The 20453-nt window shown below is 38.2% G+C and overlaps 1 non-coding gene across 1 annotated transcript; it reads left to right on the top strand.

The window, feature by feature from the left end:
- The first annotated feature begins 763 nt into the window (after positions 1-763).
- LOC130970901 (small nucleolar RNA R71) lies at positions 764-871 on the top strand. Its single transcript, XR_009082147.1, has one exon. It is a non-coding gene; the product is annotated as a small nucleolar RNA R71 (small nucleolar RNA).
- Positions 872-20453: the final 19582 nt, after the last annotated feature.

Below are 20453 nucleotides of genomic sequence, written 5' to 3' on the forward strand. Positions count from 1 at the left end.
TTGTCATGGTTATGGCCTTGCACTCTCTCTTTGGATTCTCTTCTGTATTGCTTGGTAGAGTACTAGGAGGAGTTTTAGTGACTCTTTTACTCAGCTCACCCACTTGTGCCTCCAAATTTCTGATGGAGGACCGTGCCTCAGTCATGAAATTGAGGGTGGTCTTAGATAGATCAGAGACTATGTTTGCTAAGATAGAGAGGCTCTGCTCAAAATTCTCTGTCTGTTGCTGAGAAAATGGAAAAGGCTTGCTATTGCCAAACTTGTTTCTCCCACCATTATTGTTATTGAAGCCTTGTTGAGGCTTCTGTTGATCCTTTCATGAGAAATTTGGGTAATTCCTCAATGAAGAATTATAGGTGTTTCCATAGGGTTCTCCCATGTAATTAACCTCTCCCATTGCAGGATTCTCAGGGTCATAAGCTTCTCCTTCAGAGGAGGCATTTTTAGCACTGCCAGATGCAGCTTGCAATCCAATCAGATTCTGAGAAATTATATTGACTTGCTGAGTCAATATTTTGTTCTGAGCCAATATGGCATTCAGAGTATCAATCTCAAGAACTCCTTTCTTTTGAGTTATCCCATTGTTCATAGGATTTCTTTCAGAAGTGTACATGAACTGGTTATTTGCAACCATTTCAATGAGTTCCTTGGCTTCTGCAGGCATTTTCTTCAGATGAATAGATCCACTTGCAGAATGGTCTAATTACATCTTGGATAACTCAGACCTACCATCATAGAAGATACCTATGATGCTCCATTCTGAAAGCACGTCAGAAGGGCACCTTCTGATCAATTGCTTGTATCTTTCCCAAGCTTCATAGAGGGATTCACCTTCCTTCTGTTTGAAGGTTTGAACTTCCACTCTAAGCTTACTCATCTTTTGAGGTGGAAAGAATTTAGCTAAGAAAGCATTGACCAGCTTTTCCCAAGAGTTCAGGCTGTCTCTAGGTTGTGAGTTCAACTATATACTAGCTCTGTTTCTTACAACAAAAGGGAAAAGCATAAGTTGGTAGACCTCAGGATCAACTCCATTGGTCTTAATAGTGTCACAGATTTGCAAAAATTCAGCCAAGAACTGATGAGGATCTTCCAATGGAAGTCCATGAAACTTGCAATTCTGTTGCATCAGATAAACTAATTGCAGCTTAAGCTCAAAGTTGTTTGCTCCAATGGCAAGAATAGAGATGCTTCTCCCATAGAAGTCGGGAGTTAGTGCAGTAAAGTCACCAAGCACCTTCCTTGTATTATTGGCATTGTTATTATTTTCGGCTGCCATGTCTTCTTCTTTTTTGAAAAATTCTGTTAGGTCCTCTCTAGAGAGTTATGCTTTAGCTTCTCTTAACTTCCTCTTCAGAGTCCTTTCAGGTTCAAGATCAGCTTCAACAAGAATGCCTTTATCTTTATTCCTACTCATATGAGAGAGAAGAAAACAAAGAAAGTATGGAATCCTCTATGTCACAGTATAGAGATTCCTTGATGTGTCAGAGGAAAAGAAGAATAGAAGGATGAGGTAGATAAAGAAGAATTCAAACATATAGAAAGGGAGGGGGTCCGAATTATTAAGAGAGGATGAGTGTTAGTGATTAAATAGAAAGAGATGAGAGAAGGAATTTTCAAAAATTTTTAAATAAAATAAAATTAGAGTTTAAAACAATTAGTTAATTAAAAAGATTTTTGAAAAAGTTGTTAATGGTTTTCGAAAATTAGAGAGAAAGAAATGGCTAGTTGGTTTTTGGAAAATATAAGAGATAGTGATTAGTTGAAAAGATTTGGAAATAATTTTGAAAAGATAAGGAGTTAGAAAAAAGAGAGTTTGAAATCAAATCAAAAGAGATATGATTGAAAAAAATTTAATATATGATTGAAAAGATATGATTGAAGAAAATTTGATTTTTTAAAAAGATATGATTGAAAAGATATGGTTGAAAAAGATTTGATTTTTAAAATTGATGACTTGACTAACAAGAAATTAAAAGATATGATTCTAAAATTCAAATATTGAACCTTTCCTAACAGGAAAATAACAAACTTGAAATTTTTGAATCACAACATTAATTGTCAGCAAGGATTTTCGAAAATATTAAAAGAAAAAGGAAAAAGATTTGATTTTGAAAAAGATATGATTGATAAGAGAGGATATGAAAAAGATAAGATTTTGAAAAATTCGTTTTAAAACTTGAAAAAATGAAAAATATTTGAATTGAAAACAAAACTACCTCCTTGGTGCTATCCTGGCGTTAAACGCCCAGAATGGTATCCATTCTGGCGTTTAACGCCCACTTGGCTACCTCCTTGGGCATTAAATGCCTAGCCATGTACCCTGGCTAGCGTTTAAACGCCAGAATTCCTTATTCACTGGGCATTTTGAAACGCCCAGCTTTTTCTTTGTGATTCCTCTGCTGTATGTTCTGAATCTTCAATTCTCTGTATTATTGACTAAAAGATTTTTTGAATTTTTAATGATGAGAGAGAAAAACAACAAAATGAAACTAATCATGAAAAACTAAGATCAAATAAACAATGCATGCAAGAACACTTTGAATGTTCAAGAAGAACATCAAGAACATATTTTTTTTGAATATTTTTAAGAAAAGAAAGATATGCAAGACACCAAATTTAGAAATTTTCATACTAGAGACACTAACAAATTGAGAATGCACATGAGAAACAACAAAAGACACAAAACAAGAGACTTTAAAGATCAGACAAAGAAAATCATCAAGAACAACTTGAAGATCATGAAGAATACTATGCATGAGTTTTCAAAAATTTGCAAGAAAAATAAAAACATGTAATTGACACCAAACTTAAAAATTGACACTAGACTCAAACAAGAAGCCCAAAATATTTTTGATTTTATGATTTTATAAATTTTTTGTATCTTTTTTTTTGAAAATTATTTTGAAAAAGAAAATAAGAAACTCAACATTTTTAATAAGAATTCCAGGAATCATGCAATGTTATTCTAAAGCTTCAGTCTAAAAAGGTTAGACTTGGCTAACCAAGCTTCAGCAGGACATTACATACAACAGCCAAATTGATGGGAATCAACTAGCTCCTGTGATGATAAAAACATCATCTGAAACTCTAGAATTCATTCTTAAAAATTCAGAAGAAGAAAATAAAAAGAAAAATACCTAATCTAATCAACAAGATGAACCGTCAGTTGTCCAAACTCGAACAATCCCCGGCAACGGCGCCAAAAACTTGGTACACAAAATCGTGAGTTCACACTTTTCTCACAACTCAGCACAGCTGACCAGCAAGTGCACTGGGTCGTCCAAGTAATACCTTACATGAGTAAGGGTCGATCCCACGGAGATTGTCGGCTTGAAGCAAGCTATGGTCACCTTGTAAATCTTAGTCAGGCAAATTCAAATGGTTATGGGATTTTGATAATTAAAAGATGAATAAGACATAAAATAAGATAGAGATACTTATGTAATTCATTAGTGGACATTTCAGATAAGCGTATGAAGATGCTTTGTTCCCTCTAAACCTCTGCTTTCCTATTGTCCTCATCCAATGTTGCGTACTCCCTTCCATGGCAAGCTGTATGTTAGGGGATCACCGTTGTCAATGGCTACCGTCCGTCCTCTCAGTTAAAATGGTCTGGCTACGAGTTACGTAGGGTTAATCATCTGTCGATTCTCGATCGTGTCAGAATAAGATCCATTGATCCTTTTATGCACTGTCACTGCACCCAGCACTCGCGAGTTTGAAGCTCGTCACAGTCATCCCATCCCAGATCCTACTCAGAATACCACAGACAAGGTTTAGACTTTTCGGATCTCAAGAATGCTGCCAATTGATTCTAGCTTATACCACAAAGACTCTGATCGCACGGAATGGAAGGCTCTGTTGACAGGAGAGGCAACCATGTGTCGTGAACCAGGAGGCCAAGAGATACACACTCAAGCTTTCGCAAATAGAATGGAAGTGGTTGTCAGGCACGCGTTCATAAGAGAGGATGATGATGAGTGTCACGGATCATCACATCCATCAGGTTGAAGTACGAGTGAATATCTTAGAACAAGAATAAGCTCGAATTGAATAGAAAATAGTAGTAATTACATTAATTCATTAGGAACATCAGAGCTCCACACCTTAATCTATGATGTGTAGAAACTCCACCGTTGAAAATACATAAGAACAAGGTCTAGGCATGGCCGAATGAAAATACATAAGAACAAGGTCTAGGCATGGCCGCCCAAATAACATGAAACAATCGAAAAAAGGGTTCAAAGACCTGATCCCAAGATCAAAGATGATCAAAAATATGAAAATACAATAGTAAAAGGTCCTATTTATAGTGAACTAGTAACCTAGGGTTTACAGAAATAAGTAAATGATGCAGAAATCCACTTTCGGGACCCACTTGGTGTGTGCTTGGGCTGAGCATTGAAGCTTTCACGTGCATAGGCTTTTCTTGGAGTTAAACGCCAGCTCTGTTGCCAGTTTGGGCGTTTAACTCCAGCTTTTATGCCAGTTTTGGCGTTTAACGCCAAAAAATGGTCTCTGACTGGCGTTTTGACACCAATTTGGGCCATTAAATCTCGGACAAAGTATGGAGTATTATATATTGCTGGAAAGCCCAAGATGTCTACTTTCCAACGCAATTGAGAGTGTGCCAATTGGGCTTTGGTAGCTCTAGAAAATCCATTTCGAGTGCAGGGAGGTCAGAATCCAACAACATCTGCAGTCCTTTTTCAGTCTTTGAATCAGATTTTTGCTCAGGTCCCTCAATTTCAGTCAGAAAATATCTAAAATTACAGAAAAATACACAAACTCATAGTAAAGTCCAAAAATGTGATTTTTTCATAAAAACTAATAATTATATACTAAAAACTAGCTAAATCATACTAAAAACTACCTAAAAATAATGCCAAAAAGCGTATAAATTATCCACTCATCAGTGATCCATGCATTAGCATAGAACCCTTGAACCATTAAGATTCCGACTTGTTGAATGGGATTGGTGAGAGCTTCCCATCCTCTTCTCCTAATCTCATGTCGGATCTTTGGATATTTGCTCCTTTTGAGCTTGAAGGGGACCTCGGAGATCACCTTCTTCTTGGCCACAACTTCATAGAAGTGGTCTTGATGGACCTTTGAGATGAACTTCTCAATCTCCCATGACTCGAAAGTGGAAGCAATTGTCTTCCCCTTCCTCTTTTTAGAGGTTTCTCTGGCCTTAGGTGCCATTAATGGTTGTTGAAAACAAAAAGTAACGCTTTTTCCAACACCAAACTTAAAATATTTGCTCGTCCTCGAGCAAGAGAGGAAAGAAAAGAGTAGATGAAGAAGAGAAGTGGGAGATGGAGGCTTGAGAGGGTTCGGCCAAGGGGGTGTTTAGTGTATGTGATGTGTGAAAATGAAGGAGGAAGGATGGGTATTTATAGTGTAAGAGAGGGAGTTGGTTCGTGTGAGAATGGTTAGGTTTGGGAGGGAAATGGTTTGAGTTTGAGTGGTGGGGGTAGGTGGGTTGTATGATGGGTTTATGAAAATTAGGGAATGGGTGTGAGTGGTGAAGAGGGTAAGATTTGATAGGTGAGTGGTGTTTTGGGTAGAGTGTTATGGAGAAGTGTGAAGAGGAGAGAGAGTGAGGTGGGGTAGGTGGGGATCCTGTGGGGTCCACAGATCCTGAGGTGTCAAGGATTTTTTTACCCCTGCACCTTGCTGGCGTTAAATGCCCACTGTGTGCCATTACTAGCGTTTAAACACCGGGCTGATGCCCTTTTCTGGCATTTAAACGCCAGTCTGCTGTCCTTTTCTGGTGTTTAAACACCAGTCTGCCTTTCAGTTCTAGCGTTTAAACGCCCAGAATGGTGCCAGGATAGGCGCTTAAACGCCTATTTTTCTACCTTTATTGGCGTTTAAACGCCAGTTTACTTGCCAGATCTGGCGTTTAGCGCCCAGAATGGTGCCAGGCTGGGCGTTAAACGCCCATTTTGGTATCCTTACTGGCGTTTAAATGCCAGTAAGCTCTTTCTCCATGATGTGCTATTTTTTATACTATTTTTTATTTTGCTTTAATTTTTGTAGTTGTTTTTGTGACTCCGCATGATCATCATCCTAAAGAAAACATGAAATAACAACTGAAAATAAAATGAAAGAGTAAATAATATAGATAAACAAAATTGGGTTGCCTCCCAATAAGCGCTTCTTTAATGTCAATAGCTTGACAGGAAGCTCTTACAGAGCTTCACAGGTGCTCAGAGCATGATTGTGACCTCCCAACACCAACCTTAGAGTTTGAATGTGGGGGCTTTGCTTGACTCTGCATGGAGAGAATTGAATGAAGCTTTTCATGCTTCTTCCCCATGTTTACAGAAGAAGATCCTTGTGCCTTAAACACAAGGTAGTCCTCATTCACTTGAAGAACTAGCTCTCCTCTGTCTACATCAATCACAGCTTTTGCTGTGGCTAGGAAAGGTCTTCCAAGGATGATGGATTCAACCTTTACCAAGACATCCTCTACAAGTCCATAAGCCTGTTTCCTTGATTTGTCTGCCATCTCCAATGATATTCTTATAGCTTGTACCTCAAAGATTACTAGTTTCTTCATTACAGAGAATGGCATGAGGTTTACACTTGACCTTAGGTCACACAGAGCCTTCTCAAAGGTCATGGTGCCTATGTTGCAAGGTATCAAGAACCTTTCGGGATCCTCTTTCTTTAGAGGTAACTTCAGCTGAACTAATGCACTTAGTTCATTGTTGAGCAATGGAGGTTCATCCTCCCTAGTCTCATTACCAAATAATTTGGCAATCAGCTTCATGATTGCTCCTAGATACTGAGCAACTTGCTCTTCAGTAATAACTTTATCTTCTTCAGAGGAAGAATACTCATCAGAGCTCATGAATGGTAATAGGAAGTTCAGTGGAATCTCAATGGTCTCTATATGAGCTTCAGATTCCTTTGGTTCCTCATGAGAGGACTCCCTAGTGGTCAGTGGATGTCTCATGAGGTCTTCCTCACTGGGAATCACTGCCTTTCTCTCCTCTACAGGTTCGGCCATGTTGGACGTGTAGATGGCCTTGCACTCTTTTTTTGGGTTCTCTTCTGTGTTGCTTGGGACAATGCTAGGAGGAGTTTCAGTAACCCTTTTACTCAGCTGACCCACTTGTGCCTCCAGATTTCTTATAGAGGACTGTGCCTCAGTCATGAAACTGAGGATGATCTTAGATAGATCAGAGACTATGTTTGCTAAGCTAGAGAGGCTTTGCTCAGAATTCTCTATCTGTTGCTGAGAAGATGATGGGAAAGGCTTGCTATTGCCAAACCTATATCTCCCACTATTATTGTTATGGAAGCCTTGTTGAGGCTTCTGTTGATCCTTCCATGAGAAATTTGGGTGATTTCTCCATGAAGGATTATAGGTGTTTCCATAGGAATCTCCCATGTAATTCACCTCTTCTGTTGATCCTTCAGAGGAGGCATCTTTAGCTTGCAATCTAGTCAGACTCTGAGAAATCATATTGACTTGCTGAGTCAATATTTTGTTCTGAGCCAATATGGCATTCAGAGTATCAATCTCAAGAACTCCTTTCTTCTAAGTCACTCCATTATTCAAAGGATTTCTCTCAGAAGTGTACATGAACTGGTTATTTATAACCATTTCAATAAGTTCCTGGGCTTCTGCAGGCATTTTCAGATGAAGAGATCCACCAGCAGAGTGGTCCAATGACATCTTGGATAACTCAAATAGACCATCATAGAATATACATATGATGCTCGATTCTGGAAACATGTCAGAAGGACACCTTTTGGTTAATTGCTTGTATTTTTCCCAAGCTTCATAGTAGGATTCACCTTCCTTCTGTCTGAAGGTTTGGACGTCCACTCTGAGCTTACTCATCTTTTGAGGTGGAAAGAATTTGGTCAAGAAAGCATTGACCAGCTTGTCCCAAGAGTTTAGGCTTTTTCTAGGTTGTGAGTCCAACCATGTCCTAGCTCTGTCTCTCACAGAAAAAGGGAAAAGCATAAGTCTGTAAACCTCGGGATCAACCCCATTGGTCTTAATAGTATCACAGATCTGCAAGAATTCAGATAAGAACTGATGAGGATCTTCTGATGGAAGTCCGTAAAACTTGCAGTTCTGCTGCATTAGAGAAACTAATTGAGGCTTAAGCTCAAAGTTGTTTGCTCCAATGTAGGAATTGAGATGCTTCTTCCGTAGAAGTTGGAAGTTGGTGCAGCATAGTCACCAAGCATCTTCCTTGCATCTTTGACATTGTTGTTATTTTCGGCTGCCATGTCTTCTTCTTTTTTGAAAATTTCCGTCAGGTTCTCTACAGAGAGTTGTGTTTTAGCTTCTCTTAACTTCTTCTTTAGAGTCCTTTCAGGTTCAAGATCGGCTTCAATAAGAATATCTTTATCCTTGTTCATGCTCATGTGAAAAAGAAGAGAACAGAAAAGAAGAGGAATCCTCTATGTCACAGTATAGATATTCCTTTATGTGAGTAAATGAAGAGAAGAAGAGAAGAATGAGGTAGAGAGAAAATAAGGAGAATTCGAACACAGAGAAGGAAATTCGAAAATATTAGAAGAAATAAATTAAAATTAGAATTTAAAACAATTAGTTAATAAAAAAGGTTTTTTTTTTAAAAAGTTGTTAGTGGTTTTTGAAAATTAGAGAGGGAAAAGTAGTTAATTAAAAAAGATTTGAAAATAAATTTTGAAAAGGTAAGAAGTTAGAAAAAGATATGATTGAAATCTATTTTGAAAAATATTTGAAAAAGAAATTCAAAAAGATTTGATTTTGAAAATTGAAGTTGATGACTTGAGTAACAAGAAACTAAAAGATATGATTCTAGAATTTAAAGATTGAACCTTTCTTAACAAGAAAGTAACAAACTTGAAGTTTTTTTGAATCAAATCCTTAATTGTTAGCAAGGTTTTCGAAAATATGAAAAAAAAATAAGAAAAAGATTTTGAAAATCAATTTTTAAAATTTTTGAAAATTTTAAGAAGAAAAATGAAAAAGATTTGATTTTTGAAAAAGATTTGAAAAGATAGAATTTTTAAATTGAGATTTTGACTTGACTAACAAGAAACAACTAAATTTTTGAAAATCTTTGAATAAGTCAACCCAAAATTTTGAATTTTATGAGTGAAATAAGGAAAAGATATTTTTTATTTTTGAATTTTAATAAGGAAAGAGAGAAACAAAAAAATTGACTCAAAACATAAAAATTTTGGATCAAAACCAATGATGCATGCAAGAACACTTTGAATGTCAAGATGAACACCAAGAACACTTTGAAGATCATGTTGAACATTAAGAACATATTTTTGAAAAATTTTAATAAACACATGCAAGATAGCAAACTTAGAAATTTCTAATGCTTAGACACTAATAAATTAAAAATGTATATGAAAAACAAGAAAAGACACAAAACAAGAAAATCACAAGATCAAAGAAAGACAATCATCAAGAACAACTTGAAGATCAAGAAGAACATATGCATGAGTTTTCGAAAAATGCTAGAAAAATAAAAACATATAATTGACACCAAACTTAAAAGTTAACACAAGACTCAAACAAGAAACAAAATTATTTTTGGTTTTTATGATTTTAAAAAAAATTTCAAAAATTAGAAAAAATTTTTAAGAGATTTTTGAAAAAAAAAATTTTTTGAAAATAGAACAAGAAGAAAATTACCTAATCTAAGCAACAAGATGAACCGTCAGTTGTCCAAACTCGAACAATCCCCGGCAATGGCGCCAAAAAATTGGTACATAAAATCGTGAGTTCACACTTCTCTCACAAGTCCGCGCAGCTGACCAGCAAGTGCACTGGGTCGTCCAAGTAATACCTTACGTGAGTAAGGGTCGATCCCACGGAGATTGTCGGTTTGAAGCAAGCTATTGTCATCTTATAAATCTCAGTCAGGCGGATTCAAATGGTTATGAGGTTTTGATAATTGAAAGAGAAATAAAACATAAAATAGGATAGAGATACTTATGCAATTCATTGGTGGGAATTTCAGATAAGCGTATGGAGATGCTTTGTGCCCTCTGAGCCTCTGCTTTCCTATTGTCCTTATCCAATCATGCGTACTCCCTTCCATGGCAAGCTGTATGTTGGTGGATCACCGTTGTCAATGGCTACCATTCGTCCTCTCAGTGAAAACATGTCCTCTACGGTTTCCTGCATGGCTAATCAGCTATCGATTCTCGATCATGTCAGAATCGAATACATTTATTCTTTTGCACACTGTCACTGCGCCCAACAGTCACAAGTTTGAAGCTCGTCACAGTCATCCCATCCCAGATCCTACTCGAAATACCACAGACAAGGTTTAGACTTTCCGGATCTCAAGAATGCTGCCAATTGATTCTAGCTTATACCACGAAGACTCTGATCTCACGAAATGGAAGGCTCTGTTGTCAGGAGAGGCAACCATGCATCGTGAACCAGGAGGCCAAGAGATACACAATCAAGCTCTCGCGGATAGAATGGAGGTGGTTATCAGGCACGCATTCATAAGGGAGGATGATGATGAGTATCACGGATCATCACATCCATCAGGTTGAAGTACAAGTGAATATCTTAGAACAAGAATAAGCATGAATTGAATAGAAAAACGATAGTACTTTGCATTAATTCATGAGGAACAGTAGAACTCCACACCTTAATCTATGAGGTATAGAAACTCCAACGTTGAAAATACATAAGTGATGAAGGTCCAGGCATGGCCGATTGGCAAGCTCCCAAATGTGATCAAGAGATCAAAAGTGATCCAAAGATAGTCTCAAAAATGATCTAAAGATATGAATACAATAGTAAAAAGTGCTATTTATACTAAACTAGTAAACTAGGTTTACAGAAAATGAGTAACTAAGTGTAGATAGTGCAGAAATCCACTTCTAGGGCCCACTTGGTGTGTGTTTGGGCTGGGCATTGAGGCTTTCACGTGCATAGGCTCTTCTTGGAGTTTAAACGCCAGTTTTGGTGCCAGTTTGGGCGTTTAACTCCAGCTTTGGTGCCAGTTCTTGCGTTTTACGCCAGAAAAGGGTCTCTGGTGGGCGTTTGGACGCCAGTTTGGGCCATCAAATATCGGGCAAAGTATGGACTATTATACATTTCTGGAAAGCCCAATATGTCTACTTTCCAACGCAATTAAAAGTGTGCCAATTGGGCTTCTGTAGCTTCAGAAAATCTACTTCGAGTGCAGGGAGGTCAAAATCCAACAGCATCTTCAGTCCTTTCTCAGCCTCTGAATCAGATTTTTGCTCAGATCCCTCAATTTCAGCCAGAAAATACCTGAAATCACAGAAAAACACACAAAATCATAGTAAATTCCAGAAATGTGATTTTTGCATAAAAACTAATAAAAATCTACTAAAAAGTAACTAAAACATATTAAAAACTATGTAAAAACAATGCCAAAAAGCGTATAAATTATCCGCTTATCAAGGACCAACAAAGGTAGGTGAAGAGGTAGCACCAGAAGTATCAACAGAAAGGTCGGTAGAAATTGTTCGAACTCTAGGGGTCGGGATGATCTTTCTCGGACCCTGAGAGTCAGAACTTGGCTTCTTTGGGGGCACCTGAGAAGACCCTTCCCCCAATGTCTTCGCCGTCAAGTTTTGAGCAACCATCGCCTTCTTGGCCTTCCAGAAGGCCTTCATGGAATCCAAAGACTTAACCATCTCTGGAAAAGAACCAGGAAAACAATCGCACAGTTGAAAAAAGATAAAATCAAATATGAAAGCTCGATTATCTGTAAAGAAAGAGCTTGGACACTACCTAGCTCGGCACGGAGAAGGGAAGGATCACCTAGACACTTCTTTGTATCCAAGTAAGGAGGCTCCCCCTAGTGTTCCTCTAAAACACCCACAAAAGCTTGTTCTACCTCACTCAGACTCTCCCAAGGATATTTGACTACTACTACATATTTTTGCCACCATAAATGGAAGGTGGGCTCATCATTCTCATCCAAGAAAAAAGGACGAGCACCCCCAACAGCTCGGACCATGAAGTAGTAATTCTTAAAATCACGAAAGGACTCATCAAACATATAAAACACCTTCTTCCCTTGGGTAGCTGGTGCACGAAAATTACACTCACACTATGTAATTCCGCACAACTAACCAGCAAGTGCACTGGGTCGTCCAAGTAATACCTTACGTGAGTAAGGGTCAATCCCACGGAGATTGCTGGCTTGAAGCAAGCTATGGTTATCTTATTATTCTTAGTCAGGATATCAATAGGGTTCTTTAGTTTTAATTTTAAAAAGTGAAACAGCATGAAATGAATATTTGTTACGCAGTAATGGAGAATGGGTTGGAGTTTGGAGATGCTTTGTCCTTTGAATTTCTGCTTTCCTACTGTCTTCTTCTTCAAGCACGCAGGTCTCCTTCCACGGCAAGCTGTATGTTGGTGGATCACCGTTGTCAATGGCCACCAGCCGTCCTCTCAGTGAAAAGGGTCCATGTAAATGGCTAATCATCTGTTGGTTCTCACTAACATTGGAATAGGATCCATTGATCCTTTTGCGTCTGTCACCACGCCCAGCATTCATGAGTTTGAAGCTCGTCACAGTCATCCCTTCCCGGATCCTACCCGAAATACCACAGACAAGGTTTACACTTTTTGGATCTCAAGAATACTTCCAATTAATTCTAGCTTATATCACGAAGACTCTGATCTCACGGATTTAAATGCTCTGTTGTCAGGAGAGGCAGTCAAACTCGTGAGCCAGGAACCCAAGAGACATCCATACAATCTAAGGTAGAACAAAAGTGGTTGTCAGACACACGTTCATAGGTTGAGAATGGTGATGAGTGTCACGGATCATCACATTCATCATGTTGAAGTGCGAATGAACATCTTGAATAGAAACAAGCGAGATTGAATAGAAAACAGAAATACTTGCATTAATTCATCGAGACGCTGCAGAGCTCCTCACCCCCAACCATGGGGTTTAGAGACTCATGCCGTCAAAAGTATAATTTCAGATGTAAAATGTCATGAGGTACAAAATAAATCTCTAAAAGTAGTTTTTATACTCAACTAGTAACCTAGGTTTACAGAAAATGAGTAAACTAAGATAGATAGTGCAGAAATCAACTTCTGGGGCCCACTTGGTGTGTGATGGGGCTGAGCATTGGAGCTTTCACGTGCATAGGCTATTCTTGGAGTTAAACGCCAGTTTGTAACCTGTTTTTGGCGTTTAACTCTGGTTTGTAACTTGTTTCTGGCATTTAACGCCAGAATAGGGTAGAAAGCTGGCGTTGAACGCCAGTTTGCGTCATCTAAACCTGAATAAAGTATAAACTATTATATATTGCTGGAAAGCCCTGGATGTCTACTTTCCAACGCAATTAAGAGTGTGCCATTTGGACTCTTGTAGCTCCAAAAATTCCATTTCTAGTGCAGGGAGGTCAGAATCCAACAGCATCAGCAGTCCTTCTTCAGCCTCCGAATCAGATTTTTGCTCAGGTCCCTCAATTTCAGCCAAAAAATACCTGAAATCACAGAAAAACACACAAACTCATAGTAAAGTCCAGAAATGTGAATTTTGCTTAAAACTAATAAAAACATACTAAAAACTAACTAAATCATACTAAAAACTATCTAAAAACAATGCCAAAAAGCGTATAAATTATCTGCTCATCAGTAGCTCGGAAGGAAATCCAAGAGGCTTTCTTCTTAGCCACCCTGGGTTTTATCAACACAAAAAGGTAAAGAAAAAGAGTTTCGGTAGGTCAGACACCCAGTTCTTGACACAACAGCTGAAAAATCTTTATAAAACCCCAAGAATTTGGATGAAGCTGAGAAGGGGCCACATTACAGGACCACAAGAGGTTGGTCTCAAAAGCAGTAAAAGGAAGCGTATACCTAGCTGGCTAAAGAAGTAATCGTAAGCATAGAAAAAAGGATGCTCTGCCCGAGTTAAGGGGGGAAACTAACCCTCTCCTCAGGGTCGGGTGACACCAACTCGTAATTCTTCTCATCCTCCCTATTGCTAAATATCCTATAGAACCTTCTAAGCCTTTCACAGCACTCGGGGTCAGCCACAGTCACACACATCAAGACTATTGAATCTAGCCAATCGGCCATACCAGCAGGAACTTTGGTGGACATCTTGACAATGTTTTTACGCGAAGACATAGACCAACTATCCCTGCAAGTAAGAAAAAATAAAAAAAGTCACTAACAAACAACTCAGACAGAAACAGAAAGTAGGGAAACAACTAGACAAATAAACAACTATAGCAGCAAAAGGACACCCCAGGATTTACACAAAGAAAAAGAGATCAAGCGCCAGAAGTCCAGGGGCATCCTTTGGAGGCAACAGTACAGAGCATAGAAAAAGAAATAAACTCTAATCCTCTCAAACAGAAGAAAAACACAAGAAAATAAACAGAAGCCCAGATATCAATGATAGAGATTGTGACTTTCAAGAAACAAAAGCATACAATGATCATCAAAGAAAGCTTCATCTTTTTACTTTTAAAGAAGCTCAGCAAAAAATAAACCTTAGTACAAAGAAAAATAACACATGGAACAATCATCATTGGAAGTAAAACAGAATTGGAAAATAATGCAAAGAAGTTCAGAATGGAAGAACGAACCTGGAAAAGAAGAAGACAGAAAGACGAATACGCGAACAACAAGACATAGAAAACTCCAAAAAGATATGATCCTTGGTTAGGGGGCAAACAGAAAGGAAGCTTCTTTTTTCGTTGAGCAAACAAAGCGCACGAACGGTCCAAGAGAAAAACTCCAGAGAAAGAAGGAAAAGCTTGGGGCAAAAGCGATAGTGGAGAAAAGGAGGTTCTTTTCTAGCCGAAAGAAAACGAAGTAGACAAAGGAAGAAGAAGAAAGGGCTAAGTTCAAATTCTTTTTTATCTCAAAGCAAAGAGGGAAAAGAAAACGGCGAAGTAAAAAGCAATAAAAGCACGTGCGTATTCCCAAGGAGGTAACCCCTCTCGAGGAATGAAATGCGATAATAAATGAGTTAAAAGCAAAACGCTTCGCATTTAAAACATAACATAAAACTCGCAAATGGAGAAATAGATCAACCAAGTCAAGATGCTCGAGCACAACTTCCTCGAAGTGGTCGAAGTTCAGAAAACACGACCTCAAAGGAAGATCGAAGCTAAAGCAGGGGCACTGTTCATACCTTGGACCGAGCTATACGGTCGAGGTTGGACGAAGACAAAGCGACCGACCTCTTGCTAGGTTGGTCATCACCGACCTCTTCCCCAAAGAGCTCGGCCAAATTGCCATAGAGGCCTAAGCAGGCCCAAATAGAAGGACGCAGCCCACTCTAAAGGCGGCTGGCCTAAAAGATAAGTGACCTCGCCCAAAGATAAGATAAGATAAGATAACTAACTTATCTCAAGAAAGGTCATGATGGTGTTTTTGTTGAAAAACAAATTTCCAACACACAAATCCAACCGGCAAGTGTACCGGGTCACTTCAAGTAATAATAACTCACAAGAGTGAGGTCGATCCCACAGGGATTGATGGATCAAGCAACTTTAGTGGGTGATTAGTTTAGTCAAGCTAACATTGGTGAGTGAGAATTGTTGCAGCAGAATGTAAATAGCAGTGAACTTAAATTACAGAATGTAAATAGGCAGGAAACTTAAAGAGCAAGAAAAGTAGATTGACAAAATCTTAAATGGCAAGAAATGTAAATTGCATCAAATGTAAAAGGGATTGGGTGCAGGGAATTTAAAATTCAACAAGAAAATGTAAAGAGCAATCAAGCAGAGGAGTAAAAGATGAAATAAGTGCAGCAGATTTAAACAGAAATGGAAAATTGCTTGAAGAAGCAACACAGAATGTAATTAAGCTCAATTGTGAAATTTAAAGAGACAAGTAAAGATCTCAGGGAATCAATGAGACTAGAAAACAAGTCTAGATCTCAAGCCCTTCTTTGATTCCACACAGAATAATAGAGAAGCAAGCAGTAAAGAGATTTTTGATTCAAATCCTTAATTTCTTGAATTATGCAGAAAATTAACAAGAGAAGTTGCAGATGGAGAATGAAAACAGAATTCCTTCCAATCTCCACCCAAGATTCAAAACAGAAATGAAAACTAAGAGAGAGAACTCTCAATTCCTCATGCTCCCTAGTGGAGCTAGCTTTTTTTTTTAATCGAGCTCCTATTAGAGCCAACCTCCTCTCTGAAATGAGAATGATGCCCTTTATATAGGCTTTACAAAATAAAATAAAAATAAAATGAAATTGAAATTAAAAACAAATTCACAAAAATGAAATTCCTACTCTAGCTTCTCTGTGTGCCTTTGAGTCATGTTGAGTAGGCTTTGCTTGCTTTGGATTTGAGGAGAAATGGGTCTTGGATGGCCTTAGTTCAATTGGTGAAGAATTGAGTTCAAAGGGAATTTTAATTAAATTTTGGCCCATGGGTGTTGCTCCCAGGAGGCTGCCCTGCCCTTGTGGAGGGCAGAGCAGGAAATGGTATGTGCGGCCCTCATTGCGTGCGTGCTTGGTGCTGCAGGAAGCTGCCCTGCCCTTGTGGAGGGCAGGGCAGGAATTTTTGGTGCGCCAGAATGATGCCCGTGCGTGCTGCTGGTGCTGCCGAGACTTCCTTTGGTGCGCCAGAATGGTGCACTGGCCGTGCCACAACAAAATGCTGCCCTGCCCTTGTGGAGGGCAGGGCAATGTTTCCAAATTGAAGTCCCGTGTTCAAAACTCGGTCGATACACACGCAACTATTTTTCCTTGGTTTTCTTGGCACCAAAGTAAGGCTTAGTTCCTTGGTTCCTCATGGTGCCGTGTTCGAAACTTGTGGAAAGCATTTGGGGGAGCAATTTTTCTTGATTTTTCATGAAGAGCACGACATTGCCCTGCTCTCCAAGAGGGCAGGGCAGAAAAATGAGCGCTACTTGCTTTGGGGTGAGGCTCCAGCTTCGAACCTTGGTGGAAGCACATGGGTTTATTTTCGCTTATTTTTGGCCCTTAAAGATGCCTTTCCGTTCCTGCCTCAATTGTACGCCAAATATGGATTGCTATATATCGTTGGAAAGCTCTGAATGTCAGCTTTCCAACGCAACTAGAAGCACATCAATTGGACATCTGTAGCTCAAGTTATAGCCCTTTGAAGGAGGCATGGTCATGCTGTGAGCGCCCAGATTTTACCTTAGCGAAAATTCTTGCTTCCAACCTTACTTTGCATCACGATTTTGCCCTGCCCTTGGCAAGAGCAGGGCAGTGTGTGCTGATTGCCTATTCTCCTTTAATTTGGTCATGGACCACGCTTTTAAAAGCGTGGCCTAAGGCTCCAAAGTGTGCTCCAACTTCAAAGTGTGTCCCAAAGCTCTTTTTTTCTCCTTTTTTTGTGCTTCTTTGCTTCTTTTTCTTCTTATTTCCTACAAGATTTATAAAATTAAAAGATCAAGGAAATATACCAATTAAGTATAAAAGCATTCAATATTTAAGCACAAATCATCAATTTCTTGTATGAAAAAGCATAGAAAAATAGGTATATGATGACATGTCATCACAACACTAAACTTAAACCTTGCTTGTCCCCAAGCAAGAAAAGAATCATGCAATAGAAATTGACAATCCAAGGTAAGAAGAATAGCAACTCAATGTTCATGGTAAGCTAGTTTTCTATGCATGCTTCAATCACAAAAGAAATGTAAATGATTGATGCTTCTATCTAGCTCATTTTATGAAATCTTTTTCTTATAATTCTTCCTTGAAACAAGCTTTTGATTTTTTTTTTAGCTTCTCCTTTTGGGTGCTTTGCCCCATGAGTTAATAACAAAGCTACGACTTCTAAATGCTTTGTTTTCAAGTATTACCACTTGATACATAAGCACCACAAGCATTTAATTAGAGGACTTCATTAAGCTCATCATTTTTTCTTTTCTTGACTCTCTAATCATTGATGCTCAGAACCTTGAGCTTTGAGGGAGTGCTTTTGCACTTGAGCCTAGCCTTGACTTCTAAGTGTTTTGTTTTCAAGCATTTGGCTTGATACATAAACACCACAAGCACTTAACAAATAAATTGCCATTGGTACTCAGAGCCTTCAGCTTTCTCATTCTTTCCCTTTTTCTTTTCTTGCTTTAATTGTATTTGCTTCTTCAAGGTTTTCATGATTTCAAAAAATTTCACAAAAATGTACTAGATGAAAAACTTCAATTAAATAAAATCAATGCAATTGAGCACAATCAATCATACTAGCTTTCCAATACTTGTATGCACATGCTAATTTCTTCTTTAATTCCTTGTTTGTTTATGACCATGATGCTTTTTTTTTGCTTTTGAATTCACAGGATTCAAGTTGGTAGTTATAATGTCACAGCACCATGTTATAATTCAAAATTCAAGCTATGCTTTATTCATACCACACATGCATACAGAGAAAATGAAGACAATCATGCAATTTAAGTGCTGGAAACAAACGAGAAGAAAAGGAACTCTACAACCTTGTAGTTCATCTTCATTATTGTTGTCCTTTTTCCTCTATTCTTCCTCTTTCCCTTGCCAAACTTAGAATGCTTGCTCATCCTCAAGCAACAATTAGAACAATGGCTATGGGGCTAAGATGGATCATGAATGTCTTACACAATGATATGTTAGTAGCACATGTGTTCTAAGCAAGCAAAATTAAAGATAACAATCAAGGCACAATAAACAGAGACATTTTGATTGCATAGATGAGAAGGTGTGCATAATACATTACATAAAAGATAAGTGGCACACCAAACTTAGTGTGACACTTTCACTTGGAATTAATGCAAGTATCTTGTAAGAATTAGAACCAAATTTTGTTGCATAGCAACACCAAACTTAGAATGCAACCATATGTCAATTTATTTGAACTAAAACTAAACAAAAGAAACTGTTATATGTTAAATACAATCACCAAATGAAGAGTCTGCCATGAATAAGGATATCTTGGTGATGTATTAACAAAAACAGTTAATGAAAGAAAGCATTAAAAACAAGTAAATAAATGAAACAAAGAGAAAACAGAAATTATCCAACTAAGAAGAAAAATAACACTGCAAAAGGCAATATGATTATGCAGACAAGTGATGTTGCTTGAATGATTTTCATAGAAAATAAGTGGCACACCAAACTTAGAATCTTGGTGTGTCACTTTCATTTTTGATTTGATGCAATCATCCAAAAAGATTGAAAATAATTTGTTGCAAGGCAACACCAAACTTAGAATGTAATCATATGCCAATTTATTGAATTTAAACAAAGCAAAGAAAGAAAACAAAGCAGAGAAGAGAAATTATACCTACGGTTGGGTTACCTCCCAACAAGTGCTCTTTTAGTGTCATTAGCTTGACATGTTGCTATACACTTTCTTCCTCTTCTTCCAGTTTGTTAAGAGGAATGACCTCAATGGGGGAGAAGTTTCAGCTATTGTCCCTTCTCTTGGCCTCTTCTCAGCAAGCTTCCTTTTGAATTTGGCTTGATTGAGCTTGCTTGCTGGTTCAGGGACAGGATTGGTGCTTTTGTTAGTTGCCTTCACTTCTTGGATGTCAAGACATGGTTGCTGTGTGATTTTTGGAGTTTGATCTTCATCCAGAGCCTTTTGAATTGGTGGTTCCATGAGCTTGTCCTTCATGTGTCTCTCTGTTTTCCTTGAGTTTGGACGTTCTTGATTGTCCTCCTCACTAGCTTGTTCTTCTACTTCCTCTTTTACACTCAACATTTGCTTTAATAGCTCTTTCATGGAGGAGGTTTATTGATCTTCCCAAGCTTTCTTCATCTCCTCTTCATACCTTTCAATCATGGATTCAAGTGTTGAGGTGTTTTGGTCCAGGGAAGTTTGTGAGAGTTATGAGTTGTCATGTGCTCTTGTCATCTCAAGTGCAGTTTCAGGTTCAAATATTTCCACCACCTCTTCCTTCTTCACTAAAAATTCACTTGACTTAGTAGCCTCTTCCTCTTATTTTTCCTCTTTCCTTGTTGCACTCACCAATTGAGCTAACATTATTTCCATGTTTTTGAATGAACTTTCTTGCTCGTTCCAGGATATCTGTGCCTCCTTCTCATATTTTTCACACATGGTCTCAAGCTTTGAGAGGCTTTGGTTCATGGAAGTTTGTGTGGGTGGTGAATTTTGATAGAGGCTTTCTGTTGAAGCATGGTCAAGTGATGATATCTTTGGATGAATATCATATAGAGCATTAGAATTTCCTTCCCAGCCACCATTAGAATCATGACTAGCATCATTTTGTGGTGGAAAAAAATATCCCATATGGTTTTCTTGCTCATCTTGTGTCTGTGAAGCAAATCTCCATGGATTGGAGTGCTTAGAATTTGTATTTTCTTGGTGATATTCCCAGCCACCATTAGAGGTTGGTGATGGTGGGTGATATCCCATAAAATTTTGTTTGACCATAAGATGAGTTGAACTCCATTTGTATTTTGTAAACATCAATGAAATTTGAAATTCATGTCACAGAGATAGAATTTCTTAGTGAGGCA

Source organism: Arachis stenosperma, chromosome 3 (assembly GCF_014773155.1).
Source record: "Arachis stenosperma cultivar V10309 chromosome 3, arast.V10309.gnm1.PFL2, whole genome shotgun sequence".
Lineage (NCBI taxonomy): Eukaryota > Viridiplantae > Streptophyta > Magnoliopsida > Fabales > Fabaceae > Arachis > Arachis stenosperma.